Raw genomic sequence first — 14,053 nt, 5'->3', positions numbered from 1 at the left:
ACTGGTTGTACCACTGGAGCGATCGGCCGGCTGCTGGCTCGAAGAGCTGCCGGCTGTCCTCTGGAGTCTGCGCACTACACCCAACAAGTCAACCGACTTCACTCCATTTTTCCTCGTGTACGGTGCCGAGGCTGTCATCCCAACAGACATCGAGTTCGACTCGCCTCGGATCACCATGTACACGGAGGAGGAGGCCAAAGAAGCAAGAGAAGACGGCGTGGACCTACTGGAAGAAGGCCGGCTACTTGCACTTAGCCGGTCCGCCATCTACCAGCAAGGGCTGCGCCGCTACTACAACCGCAAGGTCAAGCCAAGATCCTTCCAAGAGGGCGACCTTGTGCTCCGGCTGATCCAGCGAACAGCCGGCCAGCACAAGCTCTCGGCCCCTTGGGAAGGCCCCTTCGTCGTCAGCAAGGCACTCGGCAACGACTCCTACTACTTGATCGACGCGCAAAAACCAAGAGCATGCAAGAGAGACGACTCCGGCAAGGAGTCGGAGCGACCATGGAACGCAAACCTCCTGAGACGATTTTACAGTTGAAAGCAGTATGTATCATGCTACCCCTTTTTTGTATTAAGTACAAACCAACAGGCCCCCCGAGCAGTACTCGGGGACTGCCCTTGTTTATCTATGAATGACAAGTGTCATATCCATGAATGTATTATTACATTTTGAATTCTTGTCCGGCACCGGGTCCGACTAGTCGGCCCGGGGACTGGCCGCCTTGAGCTATATTGAAAGTTGTACCTAAAGTCAGAAAAGTAGTGCGCCGGCTCCCGAGTCCTCTCTCGTTGAAAGTCGCAGCTCAAAGAACTGACTGTCCGACTAGCAAGAGGCAAGACAAAAAGGACGCCCACACGAAAAATGGCTAAGGAACAACAAACCTATATAGCAAAGAGACGGCCTCCAAACACGCCTGCCGGCTGCCAGAACAGCCGGCTGGCCGGCTTCCTGAAAAACTTTGCTTTAGTCCAGCAGAGCTAGAGTACTTCCCCCCCCCCAATCGGCCAGGCACTCCTCCGGCTACAGATTGCAGAGCAACTGTTTGACTGGGGAGGCGGCAACCAAGGGAGGGCGGCAAAGGAAAAAGCAGAAGGATAAAGAGCAAAGTACAAGGAAAGGCCACATGCATAAGTTATATACACACATAAAGCCCCCAACAGGCTGGCAACAGACTTAAGTTCGAATACACCCAGTGGGTGGAATTGTGCAGACTTAACCAAAACATTGTTCCAAAAGTAACTAGACAGGGAAACAAAAGACGGCAGACTAAGGCGCGCTGCGGAGGCCGAGCTGGTCGGTGAAGGCGGCCTCGCCGGCTGAAGGAGTGGCCGACTAGCGGGTCCCGGCTTGACCACCACCTACGGCAGGAGACGCACTCGCACGCGACGTAGTGCTGGAGGCGCGGTCAGGGTGAGGCTGGCCGGCTGCTCCACCAGCCGGCTCGGCGTCTTCACCCTCCTCCTCCTCTTCTTCACCCTCGTCGCTGGAGTCGATCTCCTCCACCGAGTCCTCACCGTACGCCGGGTTCAGCCCGAACCACTCCTCCGGCTGGGCGACGCCGTTGTCATCTACCTCGGGGGCGAAGACGCTGGTGTCGGTGTAATCGGCGATCGCCGAAGCCCGCCGGATGATAGCCGGCCGCGCCGGCTCCAGCTCTGTGTCGGCTTGCTGCCGCCAGGTAGCCAGCTGATCCAGGCTCAGGCCGGGATACCAGGCCTTGACAAACTCCAGCGCCCGCCTGGCGCCGGAGCGTGCCGCCGAGGCCTTCCAAGCCTCGAAGCGGCCGACTGCCACCTCCAGCCCGTCGGCAGTCCGACTGGGGGTGCGAGGAACCACTTGGCCGGGCCACAGGACAGCCAAGACTTGCGCCCCGGCACGCTGAAGCCGACGGAGCAGTCGGTGAGCCGGCTGGATGCGGGCCTGGATCGCCAGGAGCTGCTCCTCCAGCGAGCGGCCGGCGGTTGGCGAGATCTCAAAGCCAGCCTGCCTTCGCGCTTGGCGACGGGCCTCGATGGTCTGGTTGGCGGCAGTAGAATAGCCAGGGAAATATTCTGCGCAAGAAAGAAGAAGAAAAGGAGAAAAGAGCACCAAATCAGAAAAAGAGCCAAAGTGGCAGATGGCAAGAAAGGACGAATAGGTAGGCGGCTTACCGTCAACCAGATCTTCAATCTGGCTATAGCCAGAGACCAGAGTCTGCCTGGCCTCCGCCCAGCCAGCCGCCTCCGTCTCGTACTCGGCCTGGAGGGCGGCTTCGCGGTCCTGCACCACCTTCAGGGCCGCCTTGTGGCCTTCCTCCTGGTCGGCCAGCTTCTTCACCAGGCGGTCGCGCTCCTACACCAAGGCGGCGAGCTCGGCATCCTTGGCACGAAGGGCAGTCTGAGACTCTCCCAGCTGTGCCCTCAGACTGGCGTTGGCCGCTGCAGGGACGGCAGAAAAAGAAAGAACAGTAAGAAGAAGTTGTCAAGGAAGATCCGACCCGACTGCTCAGCAGTCGGCCCGAATCTCGGGGACTACACCCAGTGGGTGCGCTGACGCGCCCCCACATGAGATAAAGAACAAAGCACGTACCTCGGCTTTCAGTAAGGTCGGCGGTCTTCTGAGTCAGCTCCCGAGCCTGGGAGTTGAAGGCGGCCGCTCGAAGGTTGTGGTAGTCCTGCAAGATGGACAGAGGATCGAAGTAAGAACAAGAATAGCAAAGGCAAATCCACCAAGAAGTTCCAAGCCACCTGCTCAGCAGCCGACTCGGAACTCGGGGACTACACCCAGTGGGTGCGCTGACGCGCCCCCACGGAAGAAATCAAGATCAAGAAGAAGCAAGATGGGAATACTAACCCGGATGGTCGCCCGCGTCGCGTCGAACTCGTCGGTGAACTGCCTCAGCGCCGCAGCTTGGCCCTGGAGCCGGGTCCGGACGTCCTGTGCAGCCACATTCACCACGGCCGTCCCTCCGCCTGGCGTCCACCCCGAGGTAGCGCTGGCCGCCTACGCATCCCGGGCCGATGAGCTGGAGCCCACGGCCGGGTGCGGCTCCGACGCGGCCTTCTGTGGCTCCAACGCGGCCTTCCCCGCGCGCCGGCTCGACGGAATCCGGACCGCCGTCTCAGCCCTCGCGGCCGGCTCGCCCCCCGCCGACTGTGCAGGCGGCGGATCAGGCCGGCCGGCTTGAGCCGCCCCAGTTGGCGGGGTCGGCACCGGCGCCCTCTCCAGGATGATGACATCGTCGCTTCCCCCCAGCCCTGGCTGGTCGCCGCTGGCTCCCTCTGGCGAGGGCTCCATGTCCCCAGGCGCCATGACGCGCAGCGGGGTGACCATCAAAACCTCCCCCGCCGCCGCCGCAGCCTCTGCTTGGGCCCTGGCTGCGGCGTCGGTGAGTGCCTTCGCCGCCTCCTCCTCCCGTGCCACCTGGGCGGCGGCCGCCCTCCGTGCCTCCGCCTCCCGCGCCTCTCGCTCCGCCCGCACCTCCCGCGCGTTCCTTTCTGTCGCCTCCTGAAGGTCCGCACGGGGGTCCATGCGGCGGGTGGTGCTCCCAAAGCCCCTCGGCGACTCAACGACGGAGGCGGCAGCCGCCCGCTCAAGCGACAAGGGAGCTCTGATCGTTGAAGAAAAAGACAAGGGTTCAGGAACCACCAGAGAAAAGAAAGAAAAAAGAGTATACGGAAGAAAGAGAGCTTACGCCGACACGGTTTGCGGTTGCTTCACCGTCTTGCGGAAGCAAGCCGCCTTCGTGGCCGCCTCCTCCCGCTTGGTGGCTGCCACCCCGCCCCTGGGTTTCTTCGTCCGGTTACCGAACAAACCCTGGGCGGCGCAACGCTTTTGACCTCCGCCCCGAGCAGGCGGTGCGGCGGAGGAACCCGCGCCGCGTCCAGATGCCGGCTGGCAGCGCGGGACGACTTCGGCCTCATCGTCGTCCGGCCAGTCGTCAAAGGTGACTCCGAGCCCGGAGCCGCCTGCTTCGCCGCCGGCTTGGCCACCACCCGGCTCGATGTCGTCATCCATACCGGCCGCCGCCAGGTCGGGGTCCTCCAGATCGTGTTCGGTCCGGTCGGGGACGAATCGGCGCTCCGAGTCTGACCCGCCGGCCGGCCGAAGCAGAGGGCTCTATCGAAAAGCAAACCGACTAAGTTAGAGTCGGCTAAGAGGAACTCGGCAACAAAGCAAAGAGAGAGGAAAAGAGACAAGGAGAGCATACCGTAGGCGGCGGATTGGCTCGGCTATATGGCTCCTTGCCGAACTGCCACTCTTCGGTGAGTTTGCAGTTCGCAAGGTAGTTCACCATGTAGGCGACCTCCTCGCGCGGCATCTCCTTGGTGCACATTCGGCTCGGATCGAGCTGGCCGCTCATCTGACAGATCAGATGAGGCCGCCTCTGGAGCGGAAGAACCCGGCGCGTGACGAACGCGGCCAGAAGGTCGGGCCCCGTCAAGCCCTCTGCCTGGGTCAGCTCCTGCACTCGGGCGACGGCGGCGGACCCGGCCGGCGTCAGCGTCACGGCCCGGAAGGACCACTGGGGCCGCCTGCCCTCCGGTGGGCCGGCTACGTAAGCCGGCAGGTTGATGTAGTCGCCCCGCGGGGCGATGTTCCGCACGTAGAAGTACAATTTTTGCCACTTCTTCACCGATTGGATGAGCGTGATGACGGGGAAGGGGTTGTCGGCGACCGATCTCCGCGACGCGATGAAGGCGCCAGTCTGAGCCGGCACGCCCCGCATGCGCGTGCCCAGCTTCGACTAGAAGAACTCCCCCCAGAGCTCAAGGGTGGGGAGGACGCTGAGGTAGCCCTCGCACAGGGTGACGAAGGCGGACAGCAGCACCACCGCGTTTGGGGTGAGATGGTGCGGCTGGAGCTGATAGAAGTCGAGCCAGGAGCGGAAGAAAGCGCTTGCTGGCAGGCTGATGCCGCGCAAGAAGTGCGAGCGGAAGACCACCCGCTCGCCCTCCCGCGGCTCCGGCGTAATCTCCCTCGCCGGCGCAAGGCGGACCTCCACCTTGTCCGCGGCCGGCAGCCGTCGAGTATTGCGGAGGAACTCGACGTGGTCTTCATGCACGTTGGAGCCATCCCAATCCCCGCCATACTGCTCCGTGGCGGGAGGCATGGCAAAAACTAGCGCGGCGGCGGAGGAACGTGCGGTGGAAGAGCGCGGCGGCGAGGCGCTGTTGCAAGAAACGGCGAGCGAAGAAGATGGTGGAAGTAGGAGGAGCGTGCGAGGGCCTGCCGCCCTCCACCTCCCCCTACTTATAGCTTCGCGAGGCGAGGCCGAAGAGGCAGGACGTGGGGGGAGACGTGGGATTAACTGCACCCATTCCCCCCACGCCCCGCGATTATTGCGCCCTAAAGGCGAGCCGAAACTGCCGCAAGGAGACGTGCGGGCGGTTTCGGGATACAGAGAATCCGCGCCTGGGACTGGGCGCGGACGTGGCGGGCCCCCGCCCTGCGGCGACGTCCCGTCACACGCGTGGGCTGGCAGGCTTTCTAGCCAAGGGAGGCCACGTGGTTCGCAGACAGCAAGTGGCCGCCCCGCGGCCTGGAGCACACGCTAGCGAGCTCCCGCCCTCCGACTCCGGAGTTTTCGACCAAGGCGGCACGCCTAACTAAAGCCGGCTCCCAGCTGCCGACTTGTCAAGATAGGAAGCTGATCGAGCTTCTCAACCCCTACTCCACCGCGAAGCCCAATCAGCTTCGGGGACTACTGTCGGAGTAAATGGCCACGGGTAGCCTAACAGACTGCCCCTGGTTCTTCTGAAAAAATTATCAGGCCTTCGGGCCTCCAAGCACTCCAAGCATTGGGCCGCCTTCCTTGGCCGGCTACCTCTGAAGCCGACTCCCGGAAGGCGACCCAGCCTCAGCAACCCCTCGCCAGGACGACTACGGGGTGGCTGACTCCAAGAAGCCGGCCAAGTAAGACGCCGACTCCAAGAAGCCGGCCGAGACCAGAACCACCAAAGCTACACCCACATAACGGTGACAAGACGGGGTGTGGCCACAGTGCGGCCCACTATCCCCGAGGCCCGAGGCAGGCATGGCCACAGGAGGCCGTACGGGATGACCGCCTCCTGTTCGGCTCGGCACTGTAGCCATGCCAGCCTCAACGTCATCCACGACCGACTCCTGTACGGCCCGCAGGCGGCGGGCCCCTTCCGCCAGAGAGAGGCGCAGAGGCGGCCCGGCCTCCCCCAGTCGGCCAAGGGCGTAGCCGGCCCCCAGAAGCCGGCTACCCCCTTCCTCGAAGCAGGAGCCCCATTAAGGAGACAAGACGAGGTAAGGCTACAGTGAGAGCCCCCGAGGCGGCCCACTATAGCCATGCTTACCTCGACAAAGCCCTCGTCATCAGAGGCGAGGCTACAGTAAGCAGCCACCGACAAGACCCTAGGCGGTGGGGCCGGCCTGTCGACCAAGAAGCCGGTAGCCCGCGGGACCCACCAGTCGGCGGAGAAGCCGGCGAGCGTAGACACTGACGGCTGGGACTAGTGCCCAGCCGGATTACCATTGTACCCCCGGGGGGTAGGCCTATATAAACCTCCCGGAGCACCCATGCAAAGGGTTAGCTTCTGAACACATCACACACACCATAGAGATAGAGAGAAGCAAGAGCTAGCCTTGTTCTTCTTCTCCCTTGAACCCAACAGCTCTAGGAGCGATTGTAGCTACCTTTCCTTGATCTAGTGATCATGCGGAGACCCCGCAGAGCAGGACTAGGGGTATTATCTCCTCGGAGAGCCCCGAACCTGGGTAAGATCCGCCGACGTGCATGTCTTCGCCTCATCCCGTTTCCAGGCACCGGCGATGTCTTATTGGCACCCACAATGATAAGCCATCCATTGGCATATGTCGCACCAACCACCCGACATCACCGCGGAAGCCAGTGAAGACATTGCGTTGAGGATATAGACCTTAGAGTCACCCGCCAGGAGGGGCCGGGTTACTCATATGGTCACTGCCAGAAGCCCGGCGCCAAGCAAGAAGACGGTGGTCCAAAGATGGGTTTAAGACCCGGATATGGCTTAAGGCCCGTAGTCACAATCATCATTATGGTAGAACTTGTAGTGCAAGGCAAGAATAGTTGAGAGTCTGAGCCGGACACTTTTATGAGCCGGCCGGGACTCTGAGAGCTGCTGGGCATCAGCCTCCCTATATAAAGGGACGACCCGGCAGCGGTTTAGGGACAAGCAAGATCTCATCGAGAGCCAGGCATACCAGTTTAGCTCCCTAGTCATCGAAACCCTAATCAATACCACCTCAACTGGACGTAGGCTTTTACCTTCACCGTAAGGGGCCGAACCAGTATAAACCCTCGTGTTCCTTGTCCCGCTTAACCCCTTCAAGCTTCCTAGCTGCGATGGCTCCACGACTAAGTCCGAGCTTAAGGACATCTGCCGTGACAATTCCACGACAGTTGGCGCCCACCGTGGGGCCAGCGCACGGTGGATTTGAGTTCTTGAAGGGCAGCTTCGAAGGGCTCAAGGGATACGTTGTGGGCCGGATGACCAAGAGTCGTCGCGGCAAGCTCTACATCGACGATGCAAACTGGGGCCCCGACGCTGGCTCAATTGAGTACGGGTACCGGGTCCCCTTCGGCGGAATTCATGTTTTCATTGGCAAGATTGGTGAGCCGGGCCCTGAGCCGGATCTCTGCGCTGATCTCATTGAGACGGCTCAGCGTGCACGACCCGCCCGGGCCCGGCCTGCCTTACGGCACGCTTTTGTGGGATGTATCCATGGAGGGCCCTCTGATCAATCTGGATCTGGTGATGAGGCGGCCGCCGGCTCTGATGGTGAGTCGTCCACCGATGAGTCAAACTCGTTGTATCAACTTCAATATGGCAGGCTCATGGGTTGTTCCGATGGTGACAGTATTCCGGACCCGTTTGAGCCGCCAAGTCAGGTTGGAGTCTTTATGGCCGGTGCACAGCCTGTTCAGAACCCCGCTGCTGGAGCGGGAAACCCGGTGCCCTCGCCGGCTCAGGTACTAATGGATCTCACGGACAAGATGACGGCTCTGTTAACCGCTACGGTTGACCCGGCAGATCAAGCTCAGCATGATGCGGAGGTGGCGCAGTTAAAATTGGATCTAGTGAAAGCTAAGGAGGATCTGGCAGCAGAAGGGATCAGGATGGCTGCGGAAAGGGCGGCTCTCGACGCCCAAACCCAGTTGATTCAAGCGCAGTCCTTCCGGCTCACGATGGATCAAAACGCGTCCAATGAGGTCCTGAGAAGGAGGCATCAAAAGGCCCAATCTCGACTCCCTCCGGTTTACGATCCACGAAACCTCTTCAACACGCCAGGTGCAGGGTCTAGTAACCCGCCAGGGGTCATAGTGCCCGGGTCTGGGACCCCTATTCAGCCACAAGTGATGGGGCCTCCCCAGGTGCCCCCTGCCCCGCCTCAGTACGTGCCAATACCCCCGGGTCATTATAATAACCCGCTGGAGAACATGGTCGCCGCGGCGGCACGGCTGGCGGCTCTCCCAGTTGACGGCGACTCTCCGACGGCTATTTGTCACGACCGGTTCTTCAATAAAATATTTATTGAGAAACCAATCCCTTTTACGGACCAGTAAAGAAGAATTCCTTCTCACTGGTAGACAATATCTTGGTCACAGAAGAAAAATACCAGGAGTACTGAATATAATACAAGGTTGAGTGGAGACTGCTCAACAGTTTATTACAAACACGCCAATATAAACATAAAGGCGGATAGGGTGGCAAGACTACTAACTCACGATAACAACGGTGGTGGAAATATCACTGCGAAGTGGGTGATATGACTCCTGGAAACTACAGCTCTTCGAGCGTCGGAGTGAGGCTCGAGGAGACTTATTTCGGGTGGCGGAAGCGTATACATCACAAGTGACCAATATCCGGGATCGCATAGGACTGACTGGGACTCCTCTAGGCGTCGGACGCACTATCAAACTCTTCATCCAAGAGATCGCCTTCGTCAACATCTGGCCAAATCAACAAGCCAGGTGAGTACTATGAAAGTACTCGCAAGACAGTTCGGACATAAAATATAACAGATGTAAACATGAAGCATATGAACAGATTAACCAGTACGTTCAGACATAGAGATAATCATGCATGGGAAAATAGCAGAGAAGTCGGGCGGTAGTCCTCCCGAAATCTCAAAATAAATACTGGGTGCCAAACGAGGGTCTGAATGACTCCTCGAGAGGAAACTGCAAGAATAGTAATACCGGTGCCAAACGAGGGTCTGAATGACTCCTCGAGAGGAAACTGCAAGAATAGTAATACCGGTGCCAAACGAGGGTCTGAATGACTCCTCGAGAGGAAACTGCAGGAATAATAATGCCGCAGTCGTGCGTCAGGGCGACACCACATAAAGGGCTTATAACAGAAATAAAAGACAAACATGCCACAGTCGGACGTCTGAGCGACATCACATACAGGGCTTATATTGAAAGTAAAAGGCAAACATGCCACAGTCGGACGTCTGAGCGACATCACATAAAGGGCTTATATAGTAGCTCAATAATTCAGTAGCTCGAGAACATAAATTATTACAAGTACGAGACAAATATAAGATTAGTCCATCCACAGGAATAACAATTAAACTGGGTTTACCACTTGAGCTTGTTCACCGGGGATAAATTTCCACGAGGATAGATATGGATATACTGATCACCCTACTTGATCATGGATACGATGATTTGGAAGGATTTGACTCTGCGGAGTTTGTACTTAACCACAGCCAACGGATTTCAGTAGTCACGGGGACTAGTTCCGTTTACGGTGTTTTGGAAGAAACACATCTAACCAGTACACACCCATTCAACATTCTGAAGCCAGGGATCACCCTCGGCAACGTTCAAGAAAAACCTTGAGACGGGGAGGCTACAACCTCGCGTAGCATGGGATCAAATTTCTATACGCGCGCTCTAAGGGGGTGCCCCCCCTCTCGGTCCCAACCGGAAACACCCATGCCCCCTGACCGGATGACTGGCTTTAATCCAGGGCCATGGAACCATCATCCCGGCCCCTCTGTTTGGTGTGTACACGGAAAGAGGTTACCAACTTACTAAACCGCACCCTGGCAAAGAAACATGTGGTAGCACGGAAGGGAAAAGAACGATAACGTGACTCCGTCCACGTTAACGTCGGAATTTGTCGGATGACGCAAGGCTGGTATGCTACAACAGTACCACCTTGCTGCCCTTCATGTCACCACATGATTAGGCCATCTCTCACCAGAGACCATCGCAACTTTGGAACATGCGAGTAGTTGCCTCACAAAGCAACGAGGTCATCACCGACACTCATATGCCACGCACAAACTTACACGCAACATGCAAAACACCTATCATATCAAAGGTTCAAACATGCTTGCCTGGTTCGGAGAAGTCGGAGTCTAGCTCGGCGAAGTTCGCGGCTCCGTCACCTCTCCGGAACCTACGGCATAACGAAAACGGGCACTAACGTGAAAACCAACACGTGCATAAAAACTTCTCCAAATTTTTTTCAAATAAATCCCATAAAACACTAGACAAAATTTGAAGACTGTCAGAAAAAGAATCACTCAAAAATCACTTTTTATTAAAACGTTATAAGGGTTTCTGTCCAGGGACCCATCTGTAATGAAACAGAAAAGTTTCAGGGGTTTAACTGAGAAAACAGAAAACGGTTCGAATGGAAACGCGCAAGCTCAAAGGGAAAACGTATTTGCCCGAAGGCGCCAACAGAAAACGTTTCAAGGGAGAAGAGAATAGAGGCTGACAGGGGGGGTCCACATGTCAGGTTTAAAAAGTTCGCCGGCGCCCGAAGACTGCGGTTGTCGCCGGCGTCGAACCACGGCGAGACAGGGAGATCGAAGTGTACCAAGAGCTTCAGCGTGTCCTTCCGCGTCGGTGGGTGGTGGACTCGAGCGTCGGAGAGCACCACGTCGACGGCGACACTTTCTCCGGCGGACGGCGGCTCGGGTGATGGTGGAGAACTCCGGTGGGTGCTGCAAACTCCGAATTGAAGCGCGGGTCAGGGGAGTGGATGCATAGGGAAGCTACTGGCAAGAGATGGGAGGCAGAGGTGCACGCACGGGAGCGAATCGAGCTGGATCCCGTGGCGGGTCGCGGCGGCCGGAGTTGAGGAAGGAGACTTCCTCGGGGCTCTCCCAGTGGCTAGGCAGGGTCTTGGTGGAGTGCAGAGGTGGTGTGGGTTCGAGTTGAAGCTCAGGGCCTCTATTTATAGGCGGATCGAGGGGGTGGCCGTGAACGGAGAATCTCCGACGAGCAATTACGGCGATGTATTGGATTGGCAGGGGGTTTAGGTGGCCAGGCAGCATCAGTGGGAGTTACTGGTGTCGTCCCCTCGCTAATCCCGGTCGGTCTTGGCGTAATGGTGCCGGTCCACGGTGGGGTGGCCGCACGGGCACGACGGCGGCAGAGAGCGCGCTCCGTGCCCAGTGGTTCACGACGAGGGTGGCAGCGCGCACTGGGGAGTGGAAGGCCACGCGGCGATCTCCGGTGGCTTGGGCGGCAATGGGTGGCGCCGTCTGTGCCGCGCCTCTCTCTGGCGGCAGCAAAGCCGCCGCTGGCGTCGGTCACGGGGCGGCGCACCTCCTCCAGCACGTCGCCGACGTCCGCAAACGTCCAGGCGCTCGTGCGGTGCAGGGACAAGGGGGAGGGGACGGGGAGCAAGGCGCCAACGCGGCACTGTCGAGATCGACAACAGTTTCTGAAGAAAACGACAGTAGATCACTGAACTATATTTCTGAATCTCTGAACTTGACATTGACAATGCTCTGCAGGTGTTCGACAGAATGATTAGGCAAGGAGAAAAATTTTCCTGGGGCTGGGACTTGGTGAGGTGACCACTCAATGCACCCAGAGGCTGCCTGATTTTACTCAGAATTTTTGGAGAAGGATTTGAATGAATTTCACCAAATTTGACAAATCTGGTCCAAACTTGCAGCAAGTGTAGTTTGAAAAATTTGAACTGAAGACCAGTGGATCTTCATGGATCTTGGTTGAGGGTTCAAAGGACTAGGAAGGGAAAAAGGTTTGGGGGCAAAAATCAAAACAGAAAGGGTAGCTCCTTTGTAAATCTCCAAGGGCTAGAATAGAAGATAGAAATTGTTTTGATAAGATTTAAATGGAAAATAATCATATGGGGAGGTTCAACTTGCTGGATTTGGTGCAAATCATGATCCAAAGATGAGGGAAGGTTTAGGAGAGTGGATTTGCACTAAGGTCATGGCAAGAGAGAATTGTTGAAAGTGGTAAGGGATTATTCCAAAAGCCATAGTGCAATTTCAAAGAGATTTTCAAAAGGCATTTTCCCCAAGTGAAAAGCATTTTGGGTTGAGTCCAAATAAAAAGAAAGAACCTCCAAGACCAACATCAAGTCTTGGGTGTATCCAAATAAAACTCTTGCCATAAAAAATATTTTGAAAGGGAGGGTTCTTTTGAAGAAAAATTTTAAATCACCTCCCTCAAGTCAAATAAAATTTTGAAAAGGCCAAATAAAATTTTGGGTGTCACACTATTGAAACCCGCCGGGTCAGGGAACTCCTTCAGACAGCACTGGCACAGCAAGAGGCGTACTCCTACAGCCGGGACAGGATCCACTCGACCCCTCGTCCAGGCCGGAGCCCGAGTTACAGCAGGCACATGGTCTCAGCGACCGGCTCAAGTAACGTCCGACGCCATTACCCGCCCCCTGGCCATGGCCCAGCTCATATCGGAGCCTTTCACGCAACAGACCAAGACAGAGCACGGCAAGAGGCGGAGCAGGTGCCCCAGCTGACGGCTTACCAGACTCCCCCAGCTTATCCGACGGCTTCCGTCGACGTGGGTATCCCTACCAGGACTGGGGGTGTCCCTTGTTTAGTGCCAGCTATCAGCAACGAACGTCTACCCAAGGACTTCAAAGGCCCTAGGAAGGTGCCTAATTACACAGCAGACTTACAACCCGCAGCCTGGATCGAGAGTTATGAGATGGCTATGGAACTGCTGGAGGTCAGTGAGGCGGCCATGGCTAAGTACTTCACCATGATGTTAGATGGGACTGCCCGCACTTGGTTGAAAGGGCTACCACCGAATTCCATTGGGTCTTGGGCTGAGCTGAAGGCCCGGTTCATCCAAAACTTCAAGGATACCTGTAGGCAGTCTATGTCAATTGTGGATTTGACTAACTGCAAGCAGCAGGAGGGTGAGTCTACGACACATTGGGTTCGCCGGGTTAAGGAGATAATACATTCCTCGGATAAAATGGATGCCGGCTCTCCAGTCTTAATGTTGGAGCAGAATTGTCGTTTTGTGCCCCTGAAGATGAAACTCGGGCGGCTTAAGCGCGACTGCAATGATATGGGTACACTGATGGCGGCTCTTGTCAAGTACGCCGATTCTGATGGTACCAAGGACCCCGCTTCAGATGATGAAAGGACAGGGAAGGGAAAGAAGAACGGCAATGGCAAGGGTCTTCAGCATAACCCGGGAAACCAAGGAGGAGGCAAGCGCAAGGCCGATGGCAGCCTAGAGTTTGTAGCCAACGCCAGCTCTCAAGGTAATAACCAGCGACGCAAGGGGAGGCCCCCTCCCCGAGGCGGCGGGTCAGGCCCGACGCTGGAACAACTGTTGAATGAGCCTTGTCCAAGGCATGGCTCTAGAGAGAAGCCAGCAACTCATCTATGGAAGGATTGTGCAATCATGAAGGCCTTTAAGAATTACAATGGCCCGGGCGGCGGATCAGGCGCCGGCGGCTTACATGGCCCGGGCGGCGGCTCAAATTCTAACCCTCAGAACGGTCAAGGGGGCTTTAATCAGCAGTCTGGCCAGGGTCATCAACAGCAGCAGGGAGGTTATCAGACCAATCCAAAGCAGCTTAGCGGTGGGCAGTATCATGTGTTTACCACCAGTCTGTGTAAGCGAGATCAGAAGCTTCATAAGAGGGCTGTGAACGCTGTTGAGCCGGCGGTTCCATGCTACTTGCGGTGGTCTGAGCAGCCTATAGTGTGGAGTAGGGAGGATCACCCTCCTCGGGTAGATAATCCGGGTCACTTGGCCCTGGTGGTGGCTCCTCAGGTGGGAGGATATAAGTTCAC

Source organism: Aegilops tauschii, chromosome 5, assembly GCF_002575655.3.
Source record: "Aegilops tauschii subsp. strangulata cultivar AL8/78 chromosome 5, Aet v6.0, whole genome shotgun sequence".
Classification (NCBI taxonomy): domain Eukaryota; kingdom Viridiplantae; phylum Streptophyta; class Magnoliopsida; order Poales; family Poaceae; genus Aegilops; species Aegilops tauschii.
This window is presented reverse-complemented; position numbering follows the sequence as displayed.